The sequence below is a fragment of the Capricornis sumatraensis genome, chromosome 20, assembly GCF_032405125.1.
Source record: "Capricornis sumatraensis isolate serow.1 chromosome 20, serow.2, whole genome shotgun sequence".
NCBI lineage: Eukaryota > Metazoa > Chordata > Mammalia > Artiodactyla > Bovidae > Capricornis > Capricornis sumatraensis.
In genome coordinates this window covers 68,082,490-68,094,591 of record NC_091088.1, presented here as the reverse complement: position 1 = coordinate 68,094,591, position 12,102 = coordinate 68,082,490, and the positions used below count along the sequence as shown (strand labels likewise).

The following is a 12,102-nucleotide window of genomic DNA, read 5'->3' as shown; positions in this document are numbered from 1 at the left end:
TCACTGAGCCATCAGGTAGGCCCCCTCAACTTTTCCCAGCCGTGTGCCCTGATGGTGCTGGGGTTCCAGGGGTAGAAACAGGACAACAAGATCTCCTTCAGTCTGGATCTGCAGCGGCTGATAAAGTAGTTACCCAGCCACGCGGTACAATGACTCTACACGTATATGAAGTAGAGCATTCAGTTCTTCAGTCACACTCACCACATTTCATGTTCTTGGTAGCATCATGTGGCCAGGTGCCATGGTGCTGGACAGAGCAGATGTTAAAAAGTCCCGTCATCACAGAGAATTCTACTGGACATTCCACTCCAGATCACTGAAGGGCTGCAGGGGAACACTTGCCCCAGGGAGGCTTTGCATGTGTTGTGTTAATCCATCGATATTTGCATGTTTTGTCTTTTTGCTTCTTTTCAACAAAGCAAAGGATTTGAGAATCTTGTGCCTTTTAAGTTATCAACTGTTGGCACAATGTGGCTTGGCTCAATGAAGAGGAGAGCCACATTTCATCTTTCTAACTCACATTTCAGAATCTGCTTTCTGCCTCAAATCCTTCCATGGTGCCTACATCTTCAGGGCAAACTCTAAACTCTTCTATCTGAATTCAGTCCTATTTATGGTTCTCCAGAGTTAACCCCTCACCCCCAACCTCAGCTCCCACCTTTTCTTCCCTCCAAATGATACTGGTCCAGTTACACCACACACACACACAGAAAATGGGCCGTTTAACATCTGTGTGCTCTCTCATATCAGCTCTTCTGAGAACACACAGACTCAAGAGCATAACACCATGAGGACCCTGGTGTGAACTGAGCTGGCAAATGGGATGAAAATCAAGCTCCACAGAGCCTTAGTTGCTCCCTGAGGTCGTGTGTGTGATCTCTCCCCTGGCTTAGAACTAAATCACCCAAGAAATGTTTTACCAAGAGTAATGTCAGGATCGCTAGAAGTGAAGACATGCTGGGGCTTCTGTGAGGGAGCATATACCACACTGCTGTATTATATATCTGAATGTGCAATCATTTCATAATATATGTAAGTCAAGTCATTACCTTGGATACCACAGGGCTGTATGTCAATTATAACTCTGTGAAACTGGATAGATAGATGATACATGTGCTTAGTCGTTCAGTCATGTCCAACTCTTTGTGACCCTTTGGACTGAAACCTTGTAGGGTCCTCTGTCCATGGGATTCTCCAAGCAAGAATACTGGAGTGGTTTACATTCCATTCTCCATGATGATATGTAGATAGATACGTAGATAGATCAATAGACTTCAGCGGTTGCAATACCACTTCCTGAGGCAGTTGATGATTTTAGCAGGCTATTTCCTGTCTTTTTTTTACTTTGCTTCATGGAAGTATATCATATGTATTAATATATGCGTCTGTCCTTGATCAGGAGCTCTGACGAGGACCATTCTTGTCTAACCCTGAGTCTCTGTTGGTTGAAGAGGATAGCAACATGCAACATCAAAGGATGCTTTGAAGAGACAGAAATGACTCACATGCTTCCCCTCAAGGGGACAGAGACACAATCTGCTTTTTACAAACACTGGCCTGTCACTGGGAGAAGTAAAGCCTGCCTTCTGTGCCCAAGAGGAAAAGCTGTGCTTTCTTGTGGGAGCAAAGTGTACTTTGCAAAACTCCCCAGCCCTCCTCACTCCCCCCACCCCTCGGTTCAGCAGGTCTCTGAGGGCATCGCTGAAGGTCACACTCAACTCCTTGACTCTCACATCTCATATTCAATCACACAGTAAAAGAATTCAGACCCCAGGGCCCCTCTGACCCCTGATGTCCTCTCCATCCACAGAGTCCACCCACAGCCACACCTGGATCCCAGCCATAACCTCCCTGGGTTCTGAGCTCCAGACCCACACTCCCATCTCCAGTTCACCCTCCACATTTCATCTTTCTAACACATTTCAGAATCTGCTTTCTGCCCCAAATCCTTCCATGGTACCTACATCTTCAGGGTAAACTCCAAACTCTTCTGTCTGAATTCAGTCCTGTTCATGGTCCTCCAGAGTTGACCCCTCACCCCCAACCTCAGCTCTCACCTTTTCTTCCCTCCAAATGATACTGGTGCAATTACACCACACACACACACAGAAAATGGGCCATTTAACTTTTGTGTGCTCTCTCATATCAGCTCTTCTGAGAACACTCAGACTCAACAAGTTCCTTTTGTACTCCCAATCAAAAGTAGGCACAAAGGTAGACACTATCAATTACATCGCTTGTTAATCAGTTTTTGCCTTATTAAGGGACAATTTTCAAAAGAAAAATCTACAAAAATCATTTAGAATGCTGGTTGACAGGCCCATATCAGAATAATTGAAGGTCAAAATTATTTATTTTTAATTAAAAAATTAAATTTATACTCTCATTTCCCTTTTCTCTACAGCAGTTAATATAATATGACCTTCATGAAGTTTTCTTATCATACAGTCTCTTGCTTATATATTTCATGTTTTCTTAAAAATAAGATCATCACCCTTGAACAGAGGACAGCACTGTACATGACCACCATCCACTCCCCCTGCCCCCTCAGTAAGACCCTGTGTCCAGGGTTCTATGGAATGTTCTTTTCTCTCTAGAATGTACCCGCTCCCACCCATGGCTCTCCACCTCTTCAAGCAGCTGTTCCCTCAAGTAGAGTGTAGACGTTGTTGTCGTTGTTTGGTCACTAAGTCATGTGTGACTTTTGCAACCCCATGGACTGCAGCATGCCAGGCTTCTCTGTCCTTCACTATCTCCCAGAGTTTGCCCAAACTCAAGTCCATTGAGTCTTGATATCATCCAACCATGTCATCCTCTGTTGCCCTCTTCTCCTCTTGCCCTCAATCTTTCCCAGCATCAGGGTCTTTTCCAATAGTCAGTTCTTTGCATCATGTGGTCAAATTATTGCAGCTTCAGCTTTAGCATCAGTCCTACCAATGAATATTCTCAGGGTTGATTTCCTTTAGGATTGATCGGGTTGATCTCCTTGCTGTTCATGAGGTTCTCAAAAGTCTTCCCCAGCATTACAGTCTAAAAATGTGTTCTTCAGTGCTCAGCCTTCTTTATGTCCAACTCTCACGTCCATATATCCCCACTAGAAAAACCATAGCTTTGACTATAAGGACCTTTGTTGGCACAGCACTTTCTAACACACTGTCTAGGTTTGTCACAGCTTTTCCTCTAAGGAGAAGGGTCTTTTAATTTCATGGCTGCTGTCCCTGTCCATGGTAATTTTGGAGCCCAAGAAAAGAAAATCTGTCACTGTTTACACGTTTTCCCTAATATTTTCTTCTTTTTTTTGCCATGAAGTGCTTGGACCAGAGTTCAGGAGCTTCATTTATTTTTTAATGTTTACAGTGTAGACATGGAACCTAGTTATTTTCTTGTTTCTTCTTTTTAAAAAATAATTGATTATTAGCATTTGATGCCCACATTCTGGAGAATCTGAGTTCTTCAAGCACCTACAGAAGATCAGTTTACCTGGGTCATGGGTGTATTTCTGCTGTGTGGCATCAATGCCTGGTACAGAGTAGGTGCTGTGCAATAATATATGAACTGACCCAAGATGAGAAGTAAATTCCATTTCTGGAGGGGACTGGGAAAATAAAGTTCTGAGTCCTAATTTGAGCCAGACTGTCCAGGGCTGACTCAGGATGAGAACCTGGGTCCCACCCTCTAGAGCAGGCAGTCAGACCAAGCAGAAAGAGAAAGAGCTGAGACCTCAGGTCTGGGCTGAGATGCCTCCTGAGCCCTGCCTGGAGACATCGGCATCTGGTCCATGGAAGGGCCGCCCCCTGCTGCAGGTCCACGGCTGTGGGAAACCCAAGGGTTGGTGGCAGCCCCCCCCAGGGACCACATCCTGTTTGTCCTCTAGGGCCCCATGGTCTCCTCATCTCTACAGGGTGGGGGTGGGGACGGGGACAGCTGGGCACTCATAGCTGCAGACAAGCCTTCCATCCTCTCTGAGCTTCTCCTCCTCTACCAGATGTGCAGGGGAGGGAGGGGACTGCAGGAGTGCACGGGACGCCAACACCACCCCCAGTTCATGGGAACCTCAGTGCTCGGGCACCTGGAGGGGTCAGGAATTCTGATGGGGTGAGAATCAGCCCAAGCTTTCGGTGGCAAATATCTCACTTTCAGGTCAGAGTCTGGGCCAGAGGACCCCAAACCCTGCAGGTTAGTCATCCCAGGGCTCCTGGGTCTCCATGTCTCACTTCAGTCCCAGGAAATGGGTGGGGGAGGAGCTGGGGGCACTTGGATTCTAGAGTGAAGCTGGTGAAACCTGGAAGGGCTCCTGAGCTGAGCTGGGGAGTGAGGGGTGGGGAAGTCCTGGGACTCAGTCTCTGACTTCCTTCCAGAGATCTTCCACAAACTCACCATCTGGGCTGAGACTCTTTTGGGCAGCTCAGAGTGTCCATGTGAATACACCGCATGCAGAGATGGAATGTGAGAGTGAGCACACAGACCAACAGGGAGTATGCTGCAGTTGGCCTGCACTATTTGAAGAAAGAAATGGCAATGCATTCCAGTATTCTTGCCTGCAAAATCCCATGAACATTGGAGCCTGCCAGCCTACAGTCCATAGGGTTGCAAAGAGTCGGACATGATTGAGTGACTTCATTTTCTTTCATTTTCTCTTAAAATTTATTTATTTTACTGGTTCCATTTTTCAATCTCATAATATTTATATTTTATTGAAGTGTAGTTGACTTGCAATGTTTCAAGTGCACAGCAAGGTGATTTTCAGTTATACAAATATGCATACAATATTTTTCAGATTATTTTCCATTTTAGGTTATTACAAGATATTGACTATCGCTCCCCACGCTATACAGTAAATCTCTGTTGCTTGTTGCATATCTTTTTAAAAAAACTTGGAAATCTAGCATTGTATTCGTACTTCTATTTTTAAATTTATGGTATATTCCATGTCAGTGTCATGCTACACTGAGAGTGAATGCATGATGTCAAACTCCCACCATGTATGTTAAAAGTAAATGGAAAACAATGGCAATGTTAATTGTGGGAGGAAATATTGAATCGCATTATGTTACTTGTGGGCATTCCTGGTGACTCAGAGGATAGAGAATCTGCCTGCAATGAAAGAAGATCTCCTGGAGAAGAAAATGGCAACCCACCCCAGCATGCTTGCCTGGAGAACCCCCCAGGGACAGAGGAGCCTGGCAGGTCACAGCCTGTGGGATCACAAAGAGTTAGACACGACTGAGGGCCTAAACTATTCTCAAGGCTCTGAACTTGAAAAGTATAACACTTTCCCATTCGTATAGAGATAAAAAGTGGCAGAACAGACAGAACCTTTCGTCTTGTCAGGGACTTAAAGGGACTTTATGATCAGACTTGCATGAACAGCTTCAAGAAAAAGGATTCCAGGATTAAAAGATTTCCTGTGGAGGGGACGTAAGTATAGCTATGGCTGATCCATGTTGATGTATAGCAGAAACTAACAATATTATTCAGTTCAGTTCAGTGGCTCAGTCATGTCCGACTCTTTGCGACCCCATGAATTGCAGCACGCCAGGCCCGCATGTCCATCACTAAGGAATATTATTAAGCCATTAAAAAGAATGCAGTTGAATCAGTTCTAATGAGATGGATGAAACTGGAGCCTATTATACAGAGTGAAGTAAGTCAGAAAGGAAAACACCAATACCGTGTACTAACACACAAATATGGAATTTAAAACGATGGTAATGATGACCCTATATGTGAGACAGCAAAAGAGACACAGATGTAAAGAACAGTCTTTTAGACTCTGTGGGAGAGGGCGAGGGTGGGATGATTTGAGAGGGTAACGTTGAAACATGTGTATTATCATATGTGCAGCAGATCACCAGTCCTGGTTCAATGCATGAGACAGGGTGCTCAGGGCTGGTGCACTGGGATGACTCTGGGGGATGGGATGGGGAGGGAGGTGAGAGGAGGGTTCTGGATGGGAAATACATGTGCGCCCATGGCTGATTCATGTCGATTTTTGCAAAAAAAAAAAAAAAAAAAAACACACACACCACAATATTGTAAAGTAATTAGCCTCCAATGCAGAGTTCCTAAGAATAGCAAAGAGAGATAAGAAAGCCTTCCTCACAATCAATGCAATGAAATAGAGGAAAACAACAGAATGGGAAAGACTAGAGATCTCTTCAAGAAAATTAAACATACCAAGGGAACATTTCATGCAAAGAGAGGCTCGATAAAGGACAGAAATGGTATGGACCTAACAGAAGCAGAAGATATTAAGAAGAAGTGGGAAGAATACACAGAACTGTACAAATAAAGACCTTCACGACCCAGAAAATCACACTGGTGTGATCACTCATACTCACCTAGAGCCAGACATGCTGGAATGTGAAGTCAAGTGGGCCTTAGAAAGCATCACTACGAACAAAGCTAGTGGAGGTGATGGAATTCCAGTTGACCTCTTTCAAATCCTAAAAGATGACACTGTGAAAGTGCTGCACTCAATATGCCAGCAAATCTGGAAAACTCAGCAGTGGCCACAGGACTGGAAAAGGTCAGTTTTCATTCCAATCCCAAAGAAAGGCAATGCCAAAGAACCCTCAAACTATCACACAATTGAACTCATCTCACATGCCACTAAATTAGTGCTCAAAATTCTCCAAGCCAGGCTTCAGCAATGCGTGAACTGTAAACTTCCAGATGTTCAAGCTGGTTTTAGAAAAAGCAGAGGAACCAGAGATCAAATTGCCAACATCTGCTGGATCATAGAAAAAGCAAGCGACTTCCAGGAAAACATCTATTTCTGCTTTATTGACTATGTCAATGCCTTTGACCGTGTGGATCACAATAAACTGTGGAAAATTCTGAAAGAGATGGGAATGTCAGACCTGCCTATTGAGAAACCTGTGTGAAGATCAGGAAATAACAGTTAGAACTGGACATGGAAAAACAGACTGGTTCCAAATGGGAAAAGGAGTATGTCAAGGCTGAATATTGTCACCCTGCTTATATAACTTCTATGCAGAGTACATCATGAGAAACACTGGGCTGGAGGGAGCACAAGCTGGAATCAAGATTGCTGGGAGAAATATTAATAACCTCAGTTTTGCAGATGACACTACCCTTATGGCAGAAAGTGAAGAGGAACTAAAGAGGCTCTTGATGAAAGTGAAAGAGGAGAGTGAAAATGTTGGGTTCAAGGTCAACATTCAAAAACGAAGATCATGGCATCTGGTCCCATCACTTCATGGCAAATAGATAAGGAAATAGTAGAAACAGTGTCAGACATTATTTTTCTGGGCTCCAAAATCACTGTAGATGGTGATTGCAGCCATGAAATTAAAAGACGCTTACTCCTTGGAAGGAAAGTTATGACCAACCTAGATAGCATATTCAAAAGCAGAGACATTACTTTGCCAACAAAGGTCCATCTAGTCAAGGCTATGGTTTTTCTAGCAGTCACGTATGGATGTGAGAGTTGGACTATAAAGAAAGCTGAGCACTGAGGAATTGATGCTTTTGAACTGTGGTGTTGAAGGAGACTCTTGAGAGTCCCTTGGACTGCAAGGAGATCCAACCAGTCCATCCTAAAGAAGATCAGTCCTGGGTGTTCACTGGAAGGACTGATGTTGAAGCTCAAAGCTTCAGTACTTTGGCCACCTCTTGTGAAGAGTTGACTCACTGGAAAAGACCCTAATGCTGGAAGGGATTGAAGGCAGGAGGAGAAGTGGACAACAGAGGATGAGAAGGTTGGATGGCATCAGTAACTCAATGGACATGGGTTTGGGAAGACTCAAGGAGTTGGTGATGGACAGGGAGGCCTGGTGTGCTATGATTCATGAGGTCGCAAAGAGTCAGACATGACTGAGCAACTGAACTGAACTGAACTGAAAATAAATAAATTAATTTTCCAAAAAAAAAAAAAGAATCCTCTCCAGCACCACAGTCCGAAAGCATCAGTTCTTCAGCACTCAGCCTTTTTCAGTGCTTGGGCAGCTGGAGGAACCAGGGATCCTGATTGGGAGAGAATCAGCCCCCATGCTTTCAGTGGGAAATCTCACCTCCAAGGCTGAGTCTGGGCCAGAGGACCTCGAACCCTGCAGGTGAGTCCTCCCGGGACTCCCAGGACCCATGTCTCACTTGAGCCCCGGGAACTCAGCAGCGGGTGAGGTGGGGGCACTGGGATTCTAGAGTGATGCTGCTGAAACCTGGAAGGGCTCCTAAGCTGAGCTGGGGACTGAGGGGTGGCGAGGTCCTAGGACTCAGCATCTGACTTCCTTCCAGGGAACTTTCACAAACCACCATCTGGGATGAGCCTGTTTTGGGCAGTTTCAAGGTGCCCACATGAATACACCGTATGCCGAGTTGGAATGTACAAGTGAGTACATAGAACCTCAGGGAGTAGGGTGTAGTTTGTTTGCCCTATTTGGAGAAGGAAATGGCAAGACATACCAGTATTCTTGCCTGGAGAATCCCTACTGACAGAGGAGCCTGGCGGGCTGCAGCCCATGGGATCACAAGGAGTCAGACCTGACTCAGCGACTAAGCACAGGCACAGTGTTACTGGTGGGAGGACAAAGGATTGCAGTAGTTGGGGAGTCGATAACATTTATCCATTCAAAGGGAGAGCACACGTCTCTGGATCTGACTTCCTATTGGGTCTGTTCCTTCAGCTCTAACCCTTGCACTCTGCTGTCTGTGCTTAGTCATGCTGACTCTTTGGTAAAAGAATGTTGCCTAGGGTTTGTAATATAGGAGAACCCATTCTCAAGGCTGAGAAGTAAATGGAAACACACTCTAATATTCCTGCCTGGAGAATTCCATGGACAAGGAGCCTGCTGGCCTATAATCCATAGGGTCACAAATAATCGGACATGACTGAGGGACTAAGATTATTCTCAAGGCTCTGAACTTGAAAGGTGTAACACTTTCCCATTCGTATAGAGATAAAAAGTTACATAACAGACAGAAACTTTTGTCTTGTTGGGGGCTTAAAGGGGTATTACGACCACACCTGCATGGACAGCTTCGAGAACAAAGGATTCCAGAATTAAAAGATTTCCACAGTGCAGGGGACATAAGTACAGCTACGGCTGATCCATGTTAATGTATAGCAGAAGCCATCACAGTATTGTAATAGTCCTAAAATTAAAGATAAATAAATTAAGGGGAAAGAAAGCTTGGACAGGAATTCTCTGGTTGTCCAGTGGTTGGGAACCTGCCTGCCCATGTAGGGGACACTGGTTCAATCCCCAGAAAGGGACAGTTCCACATCCCATGGGGCAAGTAAGCCTGTGGGCCACAAGCCCATGTGCCTAGAGTGGGTGCTCCACAACAAGAGAAGCCATGGTGATGAGAGACCCTGCACCACAGCAAAGACCCTGCACCCCTTCCCACAACTAGAGAAAGCCTGTGCACAGCGACAAATACCCAGCACAGACATTAATCAGTTAATTAAAACACTGCAACAACCAGCTACACCTCTTCCCCTTTGTGTGTGTGTATGTGTGTGTGTGTAAGTGTGAAAGTATGAGTTCACAGGTAGGTATTTAACCTGTATTTTTCTCTCCTCTCCTTGGAAAATTCTTCCCCATGGGTTAGGGTTATTTTACATTCAGTAAACACTGTTTGACCATCCCACCCCTTCAAAAAGAGCTCATCTAACTCAGATGAGATGATGCTTTGGGCACGAATTCACCATCTTGTTGGTCTGCTGGCTTTCCAAATAAGGTCACTATTCCTTGCCCAAAGACCCCATCATTCTGCCCAATGATGCAATGTGAGGTTGGACTTAAAGCACATTCATGAGACATTGGCAGAGGTGCCAGTCATTTTAGACAAAATCCATAGACGTCACTCTCACAATTGGTACCTGTGGTTGAAAAGAAGTAGATGGCCAACAGGCATATGAAGAGATGCTCAACATTGCTAATTAGAGAAAGGCAAATCGACACTGCAGTGAGGTACCACCTCATACCGATCAGAATGGCCATCATTAAACAGTTGATGAATAATAGATGCTGGAGAGGGTGTAGAGAAGAGGGAAACCCTCTTACACTGTTGGTGGAGTGTAAACTGGTGCAGCCACTGTGGAAAACAGCATGGAAGTTCCTCAAAAACCCAAACACAGAGTTTCCATATGATCCAACAATTCCTATCCCGAGCATATATCTGGAAAAAAAACTATACCTTGAGAAGATTCATGCACCTCTATGTTTATAGCAGCACAACTTACAATATCCAAGAAATGGAAATAACCTAAATGTTCATTGACAGATGAATGGATAAAGAAGATGTTGTATGTGCCTATACACACACACTGGAACACTACTCAGACATTTTAAAAATGAAATTATGCCTTTTGCAGCAGCATGGATGAACCTGGAGATTAACATATTAAGTGAAGTAGACAGAAAGAGAAAGACAATTATCATATGATATCACTCATATGTGGAATCTAAAAGGAATGTATCAAAGAAACAGGAACAGACTCACAGACATAGAGAACAGGCTTGTGGTTGCCAGGGGGAGGGAAGGATTGGGAGTTTGGGATTAGCAGATGAAATCTATTTAGACCTAAAATGAACAAACAATCAGGTCCTACAGTATGGCACAGGGACTTCTATTCAGTATCTTGCCATAAAGCATAATGGAAAAGAATATATGTGTCAACCTTAATTTGCTGTACAGCAGACATGAATTAACTTCAAAATTTTATCTTAACTTTTTAAAATGTGTGGTTTATCTATCTGCAATGAAATATTACATGGCAGTAAAATGCACAATGACACCATTGTGCAGTAATCTATAGTAAAATGCAGATGACAAACCTCAACAGTCAGAAAACTAAGATCATGGCATCTTGTCCCAGCACTTCATGGCAAATAGATGGGGAAACAGTGGCAGACTTTATTTTGGGGGGCTCCAAAATCACTGCAGATGGTGATTGCAGCCATAAAATTAAAAGATGCTTACTCCTTGGAAGGAAAGTTATGACCAACCTAGACAGCATATTCAAAAGCAGAGACATTAATTTGCAAACAAAGGTCCTTCTAGTCAAAGCTATGGTTTTTCCAGTGGTCATGTATGGATGTGAGAGTTGGACTGAGAAGAAAGCGAGTGCTGAAGATTTGATGCTTTTGAACTGTGGTGTTGCAAAAGACTTTGGAGAGTCCCTTGGACTGCAATGAGATCCAACCAGTTCATCCTAAAGGAGATCAGTCCTGGGTGTTCTTTGGAAGAAATGATGCTGAAGCTGAAACTCCAATACTTTGGCCACCTCATGTGAAGAGTTGACTCATTGGAAAAGACCCTGATGCTGGGAGGGATTGGGGGCAGGAGGAGAAGGGGATGACAGAGGATGAGATGGCTGGATGGCATCACCGAATCGATGGACATTGAGTCTGAGTGAACTCCAGGAGTTGGTGATGGACAGGGAGGCCTGGAGTGCTGTGATTCATGGGGTCGCAAAGAGTTGGACACGACTGAGCGACTGAAATGAACTGAACTGAACTGAACTGAACTGAAAATGCACAAACTGAAATAACAAAGAATACAGATCTATTTTGAAACATGATATTTGGAAAATAAAAAGAAATTTTAAGAAGGGTGACTGTACTGTTACTCCATTACATACATAATGATCAAGAGGAGATGAGATTTATTACTTACGGAGCATCACTAGTGTTAATGACTCACCCCCAGGAAAATGGTGTGGAATCACTGCCCTTACTGAGGTTCTTTCCTGTCAGTGAACAACAGCTGAACTGGGTGTATGTCTGCCCTTGGAGTCCTGAAACAGCTGGGCTATTTTGTCCTAGTTTGGAGTTGATTGTTCTGGACACCACTCTCACTCAAGCATTCTGGACTTTGGAAGTCTCTAGCTTGCACATTTTTATGTAGTAAGCAAGGTTGTCCACCTTTTCTAGCAAAACAATTTCCTTCCCCCCAAAACCCCCCACAATCATCTTACACACATTTTTTTGGTGTACATGTGTGGTCCTTGGATTGGAAAGGGGAAAAGAGAGACAGAGAGAGTGTGTGTGTGCAAAGTTTCCACTCATAGTCAGGAAATAGTTTCAGATAAAGAAGAGTCAGGGGAAGACAAATATCACATGATATTGCTTA

General features: G+C 44.1%; 1 protein-coding gene across 1 annotated transcript in view; it reads left to right on the top strand.

Moving 5' to 3' along the window:
• LOC138096959 (uncharacterized) overlaps nucleotides 1-12,102 on the top strand; it is a 35,849-nt gene that overhangs the window by 9,705 nt on the left and 14,042 nt on the right.